The following is a 13652-nucleotide window of genomic DNA, read 5'->3' on the forward strand; positions in this document are numbered from 1 at the left end:
GTTTTGTTTTGTTCTTTCTTTCTTTCTTTCTTTTTTATTGTTGGGGATACATTGAGGGTATAATAAGCCACGTTACACTGATTCCATGTTTTAGGTAAAGTCCCTCTTGCAATCCTGTCTTGCCTCCAGAAGGTGTGGCACACACCAAAGCCACACACCCTCCCTCCTTCCCTCTCTCTGCTCTTCTTTTCCCCACCCCTCCCTCCATCTTTCACTCTCTGCTTTCCCCTTCCACCCCACCACCATGACCTTAATTGTCATAAATTGTCCTCATATCAAAATTGAGTACATAGGATTCATGCTTCTCCATTCTCGTGATGCTTTACTAAGAATAAGGTCTTCAACTTCCATCCAGGTTAATACAAAGGATGTAAACTCTCCATTTTTTTAAATAGCTGAATAGTATTTCATGGTATCCATATACCACAGCTTATTAATCCATTCCTGGGTTGGTGGGCATTTGGGCTGTTTCCACATTTTGGCCATTGTAAAATGAGCTGCAATAAACAGTCTAGTACAAGTGCTCGTATGATAAAAGGATTTTTTTCCCTTCTGGGTAGATGCCCAGTAACGGGATTGCAGAATCAAATGGGAGATCTAGCTTCAGTGCTTTGAGGTTTCTCCATACTTCCTTTCAGAAAGATTGTACTAGTTTGCAGTCCCACCAGCAGTGTAAAAGTGTTCTCTTCTCTCCACATCCATGCCAGCATCTGCAGTTTTGAGATTTTGTGATGTGGGCATTTCTCGCTGGGGTTAGATGGTATCTCAGGGTGGTTTTGATTTGCATTTCTCTAATAGATAGGTATGATGAACATTTTTCATATCTTTATTATCCATTTGTCTGTCTTCTTTAGAGAAGGTTCTATTCATGTCTCTTGCCCATTGATATATGGGATTATTGGCTTTTTTCATGTGGATTAATTTGAGTTCTCTATAGATCCTAGTTATCAAGCTTTTGTGTGATTCAAAATATGCAAATATCCTTTCCCATTGAGTAGGTTGTCTATTTCCTTTGGTTATTGTCTCCTTAGCTGCACAGAAGCTTTTAAGTTTAATGAAGTCCCATTTGTTTATTTTTGTTGTTGTTGCAATTGCCATGGCAGTCTTCTTCATGAAGTCTTTTCCCAGGCCAATATCTTTCAGTGTTTTTCCTATGCTTTCTTTGAGGATTTTTACTATTTCATGCCTTAAATTTAAGTCCTTTATACATCTTGAATCGATTTTTGTGAGTGGGGAAAGGTGTGGGTCCAGTTTCAGTCTTTTACATGTGGATATCCAGTTCTCCCAACACCATTTATTGAATAAAGAGTCTTTTACTCAAAGTATATTCTTGTTTGGTTTATGAAAGATTAGGTGGTTGTAAGATGTTAGTTTCATTTCTTGGTTTTCTATTCAATTCCAAGTCTATGTGTCTATTTTTGTGCCAGTACCATGCTGTCTTGACCACTATGGCTTGTAGTACAGCTCAAAATCTGGTATGGTGATGCCACCGGCTTTATTTTTATTACTAAGAGCTGCCTTAGCTTTACATGGTTTTTTATGGTTCCATACAAAACGCAGAATTATTTCTTCCAAATCTTGAAAGTACGATGTTGATATTTTAATAGGAATGGCATTGAATAAGTATATTGCTTTGAAAAGTATAGACATTTTAACAATGTTGATTCTTCCCATCCATGATCATGGTATGTTCTTCTATTTGTTAATATCCTCTGCTATTTCCTTTCGGAGGAATTCATAATTTTCTTTTTTTTTATTTTTTTATTTAATATTCTTTTTTTTTTTATTGTTGGGGATTCATTGAGGATACAATAAGCCAGGTTACACTGATTGAAATTGTTAGGTAAAGTCCCTCTTGCAATCATGTCTTGCCCCCATAAACTGTGACACACACCAAGGCCCCACCCCCCTCCCTCCTTCCCTCTTTCTGTTTCCCCCCATCACCATAATTGTCATTAATTGTCCTCATATCAAAATTGAGTACATAGGATCCATGCTTCTCCATTCTTGTGATGCTTTACTAAGAATAATGTCTTCCACGTCCATCCAGGTTAATACGAAGGATGTAAAGTCTCAATTTTTTTTTTAATAGCTCAATAGTATTCCATGGTATACATATACCACAGCTTGTTAATCCATTCTTGGGTTGGTGGGCATTTAGGCTGTTTCCACATTTTGGCGATTGTAAATTGAGCTGCAATAAACAGTCTAGTACAAGTGTCCTTATGATAAAAGGATTTCTTTCTTTCTGGGTAGATGCCCAGTAATGGGATTGCAGGATCAAATGGGAGGTCTAGCTTGAGTGCTATGAGGTTTCTCCATACTGCCTTCCAGAAAGGTTGTACTAGTTTGCAGTCCCACCAGCAGTGTAAAAGTGTTCCCTTCTCTCCACATCCACGCCAGCATCTGCAGTTTTGAGATTTTGTGATGAGGGCCATTCTCACAGGGGTTAGTTGATATCTCAGGGTTGTTTCGATTTGCATTTATCTAATATATAGAGATGATGAACATTTTTTCATGTGTTTGTTAGCCATTCGTCTGTCATCTTTAGAGAAGGTTCTATTCATGTCTCTTGCCCATTGATATATGGGATTGTTGGCTTTTTTCATGTGGATTAATTTGAGTTCTCTATAGCTCTAGTTACCAAGCTTTTGTCTGATTGAAAATATGCAAATATCCTTTCCCATTGTGTAGGTTGTCTCTTTGCTTTGGTTATTGTCTCCTTAGCTGGACAGAAGCTTTTCAGTTTCATGAAGTCCCATTTGTTTATTTGTTTGGCCAATATCTTCCAGTGTCTTTCCTATGCTTTCTTGGAGGATTTTTATTGTTTCATGCCTTAAATTTAAGTCCTTTATCCATCTTGAATCAATTTTTGTGAGTGGGGAAAGGTGTGGGTCCGGTTTCAGTCTTTCACATGTAGACATCCAGTTCTCCCAACACCATTTATTGAATAGGGAGTCTTTCCCCCAAGGTATGTTCTTGTTTGGTTTATCAAAGATTAGGTGGTTGTAAAAAGTGAGTTTCATTTCTTGGTTTTCAATTTGATTCCAAGTGTCCATGTCTCTGTTTTTGTGCCAGTACCATGCTGTCTTGAGCACTACGGCTTTGTCGTACAGACTAAAATCTGGTATGCTGATGCCCCCAGCTTTATTTTTGTTACAGAGAACTGCCTTAGCTATACGGGTTTTTTTCCGGTTCCATACAAAACGCAGAATCATTTTTTCCAAATCTTGAAAGTACGATGACGGTATTTTGATAGGAATGGCATGGAATAGGTATATTGCTTTGGGAAGTATAGACATTTTAACAATGTTGATTCTTCCCATCCATGAGCATGGTATGTTCTTCCATTTGTTAATATCCTCTGCTATTTCCTTTCTGAGGATTTCATAGTTTTATTTATAGAGGTCCTTCACCTCCTTCGTTAGGTATATTCCTAGGTATTTCATTTTCTTTGAAACTATGGTGAAGGGAGTTGTTTCCCTAATTAGCTTCTCATCTTGACTGTTATTGGTGTACACAAAGGCTACTGACTTGGGGACATTGATTTTATATCCTGAAATATTACTGTATTTTTTGATGACTTCTAGGATTCTTGTGGTTGAGTCTTTGGGGTTCTCTAAGTATAAGATCATGTCGTCAGCAAAGAGGGAGAGTTTGACCTCCTCTGTTCCCATATGGATTCCCTTTATTTCCTTGTCTTGCCTAATTGTATTGGCTAGAACTTCCAGCACTAGGTTGAATAGTAAAGGTGACAGAGGACAACATTGTCCTCTTCCAGTTCTAAGAGGAAAAGCTTTCAGTTTTACTCCATTCAGTAAAATATTGGCTGTGGGTTTGTCATAGATAGCTTCAATCAGTTTTAGAAATATGCCACCTATGCCTATACTCTTCAGTGTTCTAATAAGAAAAGGATGCTGGATTTTATTAAATGCTTTTTCTACATCTATTGAGAGGATCATGTGATCTTTATTTTTGCCTCTGTTAATATGGTGGATAACGTTCATGGACTTGTGTATGTTAAACCAGCCTTGCATCCCTGGGATGAAGCCTACTTGATCATGATGAATGACTTTTTTGATGATAAGCTGTAATCTATTGGCTAGGATTTTGTTGAGCATTTTTGCATCTATATTCATGAGTGAGATTGGTCTGAAATTCTCCTTTTTGTTTGGGTTTTTTCCTGGTTTTGGTATCAGGGTGATGTTTGCTTCATAGAATGTGTTGGGGAACATTCCTTCTTCCTCAATTTTTTGGAATAATTTCTGCAGTACAGGAATAAGCTCTTCCTTGAAGGTTTGATAGAATTCTGGAGTGAAGAAATCTGGACCAGGGCATTTTTTGGTTGGAAGGTTTTTTTATTGTTTCTTTGATCTCAGTGCTTGAAATTGGTCTATTCAGGAGCTCTGTTTCTTCCTGGCTGAGTCTAGGGAGAGGGTGTGATTCCAAATATTGATCCATTTCTTTCACATTGTCAAATTTCTGGGCATAGAGTTTCTGGTAGTATTCAGAGATGATCTCTTGTATCTCTCTGGGATCAGTGGTTATTTCCCCTTTATCATTTCTGATTGAGGTTACTAGAGATTTTCTTTTCTCTTCCTTGTTAGTATGGCCAATGGTTTATCTATTTTATTTATTTTTTCAAAAAACCAACTCCTTGTTTCATTAATTTTCTGAATGGTTCTTTTGTTTTCAATTTCATCGATCTCTGATTTGATTTTGGATATTTCTTTTCTTCTTCTGAGTTTAGGCTTAGATTGTTCTTCTTTTTCTAATTCCATAAGATCTCTTGTGAGATTGTTGATGTGCTCTCTTTCTGTTTTTCGAATGTAGGCATCTAAAGCGATGAATTTTCCTCTGTAAACTGCTTTTGCAGTATCCAGCATGTTTATGTAGCTTGTGTCTTTATTCTTGTTATTCTCATGGAAGTTAATGATTTCCTGTTTTATTTCTTCCTGTACCCATCTGTTATTCAATAGAAGATTGTTTAATTTCCATGCCTTTGGGTGGGGTCGAGCATTTTTGTTAGAGTTGAGTTCCACCTTTAGTGCCTTATGGTCTGAGAAGATACAAGGTAAAATTTCAATTCTTTTGATTCTGTTGATATTTGTTTTGTGTCCCAGGATATGATCAATTTTGGAGAATGTTCCATGGGGTGATAAGAAGAATGTATATTCTTTATCTTTGGGGTGGAGTGTTCTATATGCGTCTATCAAGCAAAGTTGTTCTAGGGTCTCATTTAAATCTCTTATATCCTTGTTTAATTTTTGTTTAGAGGATCTGTCTAGCTCTGTAAGAGGAGTGTTAAAGTCCCCTGTTAGTATGGTATTATCAGATATCATATTGCTCAGACTGAGTAAGGTCTGTTTCAAGAATCTGGGAGCATTTAAATTGGGTGCATAAATATTTAGAATTGAAATGTCTTCTTGTTGTATTTTTCCCTTTACCAATATAAAGTGACCATCTTTGTCTTTTTTGACTTTTGTTGCTTTAAATCCACATGTATCTGAAAATAAGATTGCAACTCCTCTTTTCTTCTGAATTCCATTTCCCTGAAAATTGTCTTCCAATCCTTGACTCAGAGCTTTAATTTGTCTTTTGAAGTCAGGTGTGTTTCTTGCAGACAGCAAATGGATGGCTTGTGTTTTTTAATCCAGTCAACCAATCTATGTCTCTTCAGTGGGGAATTCAAGCCATTAACATTTATTGAGATAATTGATAAGTGTGGTAGTATTCTATTCGTCTTATTTTGTGAGAGTCCATTGCTTAGTTTTATCTTTTGCATCAGTGTGGGGGTTAGGTTCTGTCCTTTAATTTCTGAGTTCTTCCTTTGCTGCTGATCCATTGTGGTGGTCAGTGTGCAGAACAGGTTGAAGTATTTCCTGTAGAGCTGGTCTTGTTGTGACGAATTTCCTCAATGCTTGTATATCCGTAAATGATTTGATTTCTCCGTCAATTTTGAAGCTTAGTTTAGCAGGGTATAGAATTCTGGGCTGGAAATTGTTCTGTTTAAGTAGATTAAAGGTAGATGACCGTTGTCTTCTTGCTTGGAAATTTTCATTAGAGAAGTCTGCGGTCACTCTGATGGATTTGCCCCTGTAGGTCAACTGGCGCTTACTCCTGGCAGCTTGCAGAATCTTTTCTTTTGTCTTGATTTGGACAGGTTCATCACAATGTGTCTTGGAGAATCTCGGTTAGAGTTGAGGCGACCTGGGGTCCGATAGCCCTCTAAAAGTAGTGTGTCAGAATCTTTGGTGATATTTGGGAAATTTTCTTTTATAATATTCTCTAATATGGCTTCCATTCCTCTGGGGCATTCTTCTTCCCCTTCTGGAATTCCTATAACTCGTATGTTGGAATGCTTCATAAAGTCCCATAATTCTGACAGTGAACATTCTGCTTTCTCTCTCTTCTTTTCTGCCTCTTTTACTATCTGAGTTATCTCAAAAACTTTGTCTTCTACCTCTGAAATTCTTCTGCATGGTCTAATCTGTTGCTGATACTTTCCATTGCATCTTTAAGTTCCCTAATTGACTGTTTCAGTTCCTTCAGCTGTACTATATCCTTTTTATATTCTTCATATCGTTCATCTCTTATTTGATTCTGTTTTTGAATTTCCTTTTGGTTATTTTCCACTTTATTAGCAGTTTCCTTCAATTTTTCCATCATTTCTTTCATTGTTTTCAACATGTGTATTCTAATTTCCCTTTCTGTCATTCCTAACATTTCTTTATAGGTTGAATCCTCTGCAGTAGCTACCTCATGGTCCCTTGGCGGGTTTGTTCTGGACTGGTTCTTCATGTTGCCTGGAGTTTTCTGCTGATCCTTCCTCATGAGTCATTTCTTTTATCTGTTTCTTTGCCCTAATTTTCCTTTCACTTCCTCTTGCTCTTTAAATTCTCGTGCCTGTGGACTAAGGGTTACAGGACCAGAAGGGTGAGAAGGTTGAAGAGCAAAAAAGGGATAAAAGAAAGGAGGACCGAGTGATAAGAAAAATAGAGAAAGGAGAGGGGGTGGGTAAAAGGAATATTGACAAAAAGAAGAGAGGCACAGAAAGAGGGAGACAGAACAATATAGGTGTACAGTAGGGTACTTTGATACAACCTTAAAAGAAAAAAACACCTTCTGGGGGTGCCCAGTTTGGTGGTTCCCTTGAGGTCAGCAGCTATTTGCTAACCTGATCAGACACAGTACCCCATCTCCACCAATTAGAGAGGAAAGACAAAAATGTTATAAATCAAACCAAAACAAGCAAACAGAAATCTTTACGGGATAAAATTGGGTGGAATACCAAATAATTGCGGTAGAAACACTAACAAAAATGAAGTTGTAATTATTGAAATAGGCAGAATGGGAAATTATAATTAGACTAGAAAAATTGAGAAAGAAAAAGGATCTGTATGGAAAAGGTTGAACTTAAAAAACAAAACCACAATCAACAACATCAAAATAAACAGAAAATACAACCAAATCAAAAAAAAAAAAAAAACACAACCAAAACCAAAGCAGTTTGTATATGTCATTGAATATTGTCTGGGCTGCCGCACCCTCGGCATCAAGCCACAGCGAGGTGGCGCTGTCCGCGTTGTAAAACGCATGGGTAGGTGGTCTGTGCTCCCCGGAGCGAAGCCCCCAGCACCCCTAGTATGCGACAGCAGCGCAGAAGTTGCCTAGCATACTTTTTGTTGAACGTAATGACTCACGAGGTGCGGCATAAAAGCCTAAGAAACCTTTGCTCTGAAACCTGTTTGTTGAGTTGAATGCCTGCTTGTCTTGAGAAACTAAGAATAAACATAATGACTTACTGATCCATAATTAAACAGAGAAAGAATGCCTGAAGAGACTCAATGTCTCCAGGGGAACGGTGCAATAGCACGTTCCTATCATCAAATGTCAGTGAATTGAGACAGTGCATTGAGACAATGCAGGCACAGCAAACAAGATGTTCCAACATGACATACACTATCACCACCTGCAGTAAAACTTTACTTAGAAAAACATCTTGCTTCACTAATTTTCATATGTAATACAAATCTATAGAGTAGTTTAATGTTTGACAAACAATTAATTATGAATCAAAGTATAGTTACTAATAAGAGTAAAAATATATAGAAAATATATATAAAAGTAGTCAAGCATTATACGTAAAAAAATATATTCAACTATTTTTAAAAGAAATTATAAGAAACTGAGAACAATTACAGAGCTAAGAGAAGTCACAAGCCTTGACATTCCTAGATAAGGGGAAGTAACCAGGTGTTACTGATAAAACCACCTCCCTAGAGCAAAAACCTTGAAAAGATAAACCACCTCCCCAAAACAAAAACCTTGAAAACATGTAATGCATGATAAACCACATATACAGACACAAAGATAATTTACAAGCATAAGCAAAATAAAGATTGCATTGTTTGAACCTTAGAAAGAAAATGTATAAATACCAACTTCTAAACTCAGTAAAATTTACAGCTGCTTACTTCACCAAGTGCTGTGTGCAGTCTGTCATTTTTTCCTGCGTCGACCTCTCAACCAACCTGTACCGTTCACCCTGAGCACCCTCGGACTGAGGCCCATCGACCGGCGGTCCGCGGCACTGGGCAACACATGGTCTTCTGGGGTACGAGATGTTAATCACAGTTCTGATACGACTGGCAGCTGCTAGTTTCTCAAACCCAGCAGGTAAACACCCTAAATCTCTCTTCAGCCCACTTAAAAGGCATTTTGAACTTGTTCACTTGCTGAGCAGAAGCTTTCTCAGGGAAGTGCTTGTCGCTGGAATCACTGCTGAAGTGGCTATCCACTTACCCTGTGTGCCAAAACTGGTCTCCCTCTGCCCCCGAGTGTTAGGGCTGCAAGGTGGCTCAAACCCCGCCCTTAGGCTACTTGGTTCCTGGGTTACCAGCTCCCACCCGATTATAGCTCTGTGACCCTGAGGGCGGAGCTTGCCGGGGCAGATCGCTCACAATGGCTGCCTGTGACCCAGAGCCAAACACTATTAGCTCCGTCTGTCTCAGCGGCTCAGACTGGGGCCCTAGACAAAGGCCAAAATTCTCCTCACTCCCGCTCAGGCTCTCCCCAAGGCAGTTCAGCTGAGTGCCAAGTCCAAAGACACCAAAACAGTTCACAGGTAAGGTCTTTCTGGTTTGCAGTCTCGCTGCTACTGAACTTACAGTTGCGGGCGGGTTTAGACGGATTGAACACACGCGACCACTTGCCGGTTTTCCACTGTTTTAGTCCTCCTCTTGGGGTCCAGAAGTCTCTCTCTGACTCTGTGTATCCTCTCATGGGTGATGATAGGCAGATCCCACCAGCCAGACATGCCTGGAGTCCTATGTCTCCAGACTCACGGTTCCCAGATGCAAGGAAGCTGTTACTCGGCTGCCATCTTGCTCTGCCTCCTCATAATTTTATTTATAGAGTTCATTCACCTCCTCCGTTAGGTATATTCCTAAGTATTTCATTTTCTTTGAAACTATGGTGAAGAAAGTTGTGTCCTTAATTACCTTCTCATCTTGACTGTTATTGGCGCATACAAAGGCTACTGACTTTTGGACATTGATTATATATCCTGAAACATTACTCTATTTTTTTTTTATGACTTATAGAGGTCTTGTGGTTTAGTCTTTGGGATTCTCTTAGTATAAGATCATGTCATCAGCAAAGAGGGAGTGTTTGATCTCCTCTACTCCCATTTGGATTCCCTTTATTTACTTGTCTTGCCTAATTGCATTGGCCAGAACTTCGAGCACTATGTTGAATAGTAAAGGTGACAGAGGACAACCATATGTGGTTCCAGTTCTAAGAGGAAAATATTTCAGTTTTATTCCATTCAGTAAAATATTAGCTGTGGGTTTGTCATAGATAGCTTCAATCAGTTTTAGAAATATGCCACCTATGCCTATATTCTTCAGTGTTCTAATTAGAAAAGGAAGCTGGATTTTACTGAATGCTTTTTCTGAATCTATTGAGAGGATCATATGATCTTTATTTTTGCTGTTAATATGGTGGATAACGTTTATGGACTCGTGTGTGTTAAACCAGCCTTGCCCCCCTGGGATGAAACCTACTTGATCATGATGTATGACTTTTTTTATGATAAGCTGTAATCTATTGGCTAGGATTTTGTTGAGAATGTTTGAATCTATATTCATGAGTGAAATTGGTCTGAAATTCTCCATTTTGGTTGGGTCTTTTTCTGGTTTTGGTATCAGGGTGATGTTTGCTTCATAGAACGTGTTGGGGAAGACTCCTTCTTCCAAGATTTTTTGGAATAATTTCTGCAGTATGGGAAAAAGTTCTTCCTTGAATGTTTGATAGAATTCTGGGGTGAAGCCATCTGGACCAGGGCATTTTTTGGTTGGAAGTTATTTTATTTTCTTTAATCTCAGTGCTTGAAATTGTTCTGTACAGGAGCTCTATTTCTTCATGGCTAAGTCTAGGGAGAGGGTGTGATTCCAAATATTTATCCATTTCCTTCACATTGTCAAATTTCTGGGCATAGAGTTTCTGGTAGTATTCAGAGATGATCTCTTGTATCTCTGTGGGATCAGTTATTATTTTCCCTTTATCATTTCTGATTGAGGTTACTAGAGATTTTACTTTTCTATTTCTCATTAATCTGGGCAATGGTTTATCTATTTTATTTATTTTTTCAAAAACCAACTCCATGTTTCATTAATTTTCTGAATGATTCTTTTCTTTTCAATTTCATTGATCTCTGATTTGATTTTGGATATTTGTTTTCTTCTACTGGGTTTAGGCTTAGATTGTTCTTCTTTTTCTAATTCCATAAGATGGCTTGTGAGTTTGTTGATGCATTCTTTTTCTGTTTTTTGAATGTAGGCATTTAAAATGATAAATTTTCCTCTCAAAACTGCTTTCGTAGTATCTGACAGGTTTTGGTAGCTTGTGTCTTCATTGTTGTTATGCTCAAGGAAGTTAATGATTTCCTGTTTTATTTCTTCCTGCACCCATCTGTTAATCAACAGAAGGTTATTTAATTTCCATGCCTTTGTGTGGGTTGAAGGTTTTTGTTAGAGTTTAGTACCACCTTTAGTGCCTTATGGTCTGAGAAGATACAAGGTAAAATTTCAATTCTTTTGATTCTGTTGATATTTTTTGTGTGTCCCAGGATGTGACCAATTTTGGAGAATGTTCCATGGGGTGATGAGAACGACTTATATTCTTTATCTTTTTGATGGAATGTTCTATTTGTGTCTATCTAGCACAGTTGTTCTAGGATCTCATTTAAATCTCTTATATCTTTGTTTAATTTCTGTTTAGAGGATCTGTCCAGCTGTGTAAAAGGAGTGTTAAAGTCCCCTGTTCTTATGGTATTGTCAGATATTAAATTGGTCAGACTGAGTAAGGTCTGTTTCATGAATCTGGGAGCATTTAAATTGGGTGCATAGATATTTAGAATTGAAATATCTTCTTGTTGTATTTTTACCTTGACCAATATAAAGTGACCATCTTTATCTTTTTTAACTTTAGTTGCTTTAAATCCACATGTATCTGAAAAGAAGATCACAACTCCTCTTTTCTTATGAATTCCATTTGCCTTAAAAATTGTCTTCCAAACCTTGACTCAGTGTTTAAATTTGTCTTTGAAGCCAGGTGTGTTTCTTGCAGACAGCAAATGTATGGCTTCTGTTTTTTAATGCAGTCAGCTAATCTATGTCTCTTCAGTGAGGAATTCAAGCCATTAACATTTATTGAGATAATCGATAAGTGTGGTAGTATTCTATTCATCTTATTTTTGTGAGAGTCCATTGCTTAGTTTTATCTTTTGCATCATTGTGGAATTTGGTTCTGTCCTTTAATTTCTGAGTTCTTACTTTGCTGGTGATGCATTGTGATGGTCAGTGTTTAGAACAGGTTGAAGTATGTCATGTAGAGCTAGTCTTGTTGTGGTGAATTTCCTCAATGTGTATATATCTGTAAGTGATTTTATTTCTCCGTCAATTTTAAAGCTTAGCTTAGCAGGGTACAGAATTCTGGGCTGGAAATTGTTCTGTTTAAGTAGATTAAAGGTAGATGACCATTGTCTTCTTGCTTGGAAAGTTTCAATAGAGAAGTCTGCAGTCACTCTTATGTATATTCCCCTGTAGGTCAACTGGCACTTACTCCTGGCAGCTTGCAGAATCTTTTCTTTTGTCTTGACTTTGGACAGGTTCACCACAATGTGTCTTGGAGAAGCTCGGTTAGAGTTGAGGCAACCTGGGATCCGATATCCCTCTGAAAGCAGTGTGCCAGAATCTTTGGTGATATTTGGGAAATTTTCATTTATAATGTTCTCTAGTATGGCTTCTATTCCTCTGGGGTATTCTTCTTTCCTTTCTGGCATTCCTATAACTCATATTTTGGAACGTTTCATACGCTCCCATAATTCTGACAGTGAACCTTCTGCTTTCTCTCTCTTCTTTTGTGCCTCTTTAACTATTTGAATTATCTCTAGAACTTTGTCCTCTACATCTGAAATTCTTTCTTCTGCATGCTCTATCCTGTTGCTGATACTTTCCATTGCATCTTTAAGTTCCCTAATTGACTGCTTCAGTTCCTTCCGCTCTGCTATATCCTTTCTATATTCTTCATATCATTCATCTCTTATTTGATTCTGTTTTTAGATGTTCTTTTGGTTATTTTCCACTTTATTAGCAGTTTACTTCATTGTTTCCATCATTTTCTTCATTGTTTTCATCATGTGTATTCTAAATTCCCTTTCTATCATTCCTAACATTTCTTTGTAAGTAGAATACTCTGCAGTAGCTACCTCATGGTCCCTTAGAGGGGTTTCTCTGGACTGGTTCTTCATGTTGCCTGGAGTTTTCTGCTGATTCTTCCTCATGTGTGATTTCTTTTATCACAGAAAAAGATAGGGTTTCCTTGCCCTAATTTTCCTTTCACTTCCTCTTGCTCTTTACATTCCCATGCCTGTCTACTAAGGTTTTGATGAGTCCTTTTGGTGCAGGACCAGAAGGATGAGAAGGTTGAAAAGTAAGAAGGGATAGAAGAAAGAAAAAGAAAGAAAGAAAATATAGTGAAAGGAGAGGGGATGGGTAAAAGGGAATATTGACAAAAAGAAGAGAGGCACAGATAGAGGGAGACAGAGTAATATACGTGTACAGGGGGTACTTTGACACAATCTTAAAAAAAAAAAAAACCCAGCCTCTGGGGTTGCCCGGTGGGTGGTTCCCTTGAGTTCAGCATGTCTTTGGTAACCTGATCGTACACAGTGTCCCACCTCCACCAAGTAGAGAGGAAAGACAAAAATGCTAGAAATCAAACCAAAAGAAGCAAACAGAAAACTTTATGGGATAAAATTGGATGAAAACCAAATAATAGGGGTAGAAAGACTAGCAAAAAACTAAGTCGTAATAATTGAAAAAGGCAGCAATAGAAAATTGTATTTAAACTAGAAAAATGGAGAAAGAAAAGAAAGATAAAAAGTAAAAAGTCCGTATGGAAAAGGTTGAAATTAAAAAACAAAACAACAACATAAACAGAAAACAAACAACAACAAAAACATAAACAACCAAAAACAAAGCAGTATATATATCTTGTTGTATATTGTCTGGGCAACAGGTGGTCTTCTGGGGTATGAGATGTTAATCACAATGCTGATACCACTGGAGGCCTCCACTGATTTCTCA

This window comes from Nycticebus coucang, chromosome X, assembly GCF_027406575.1.
Source record: "Nycticebus coucang isolate mNycCou1 chromosome X, mNycCou1.pri, whole genome shotgun sequence".
In the NCBI taxonomy this organism is placed as follows: Eukaryota; Metazoa; Chordata; class Mammalia; order Primates; family Lorisidae; genus Nycticebus; species Nycticebus coucang.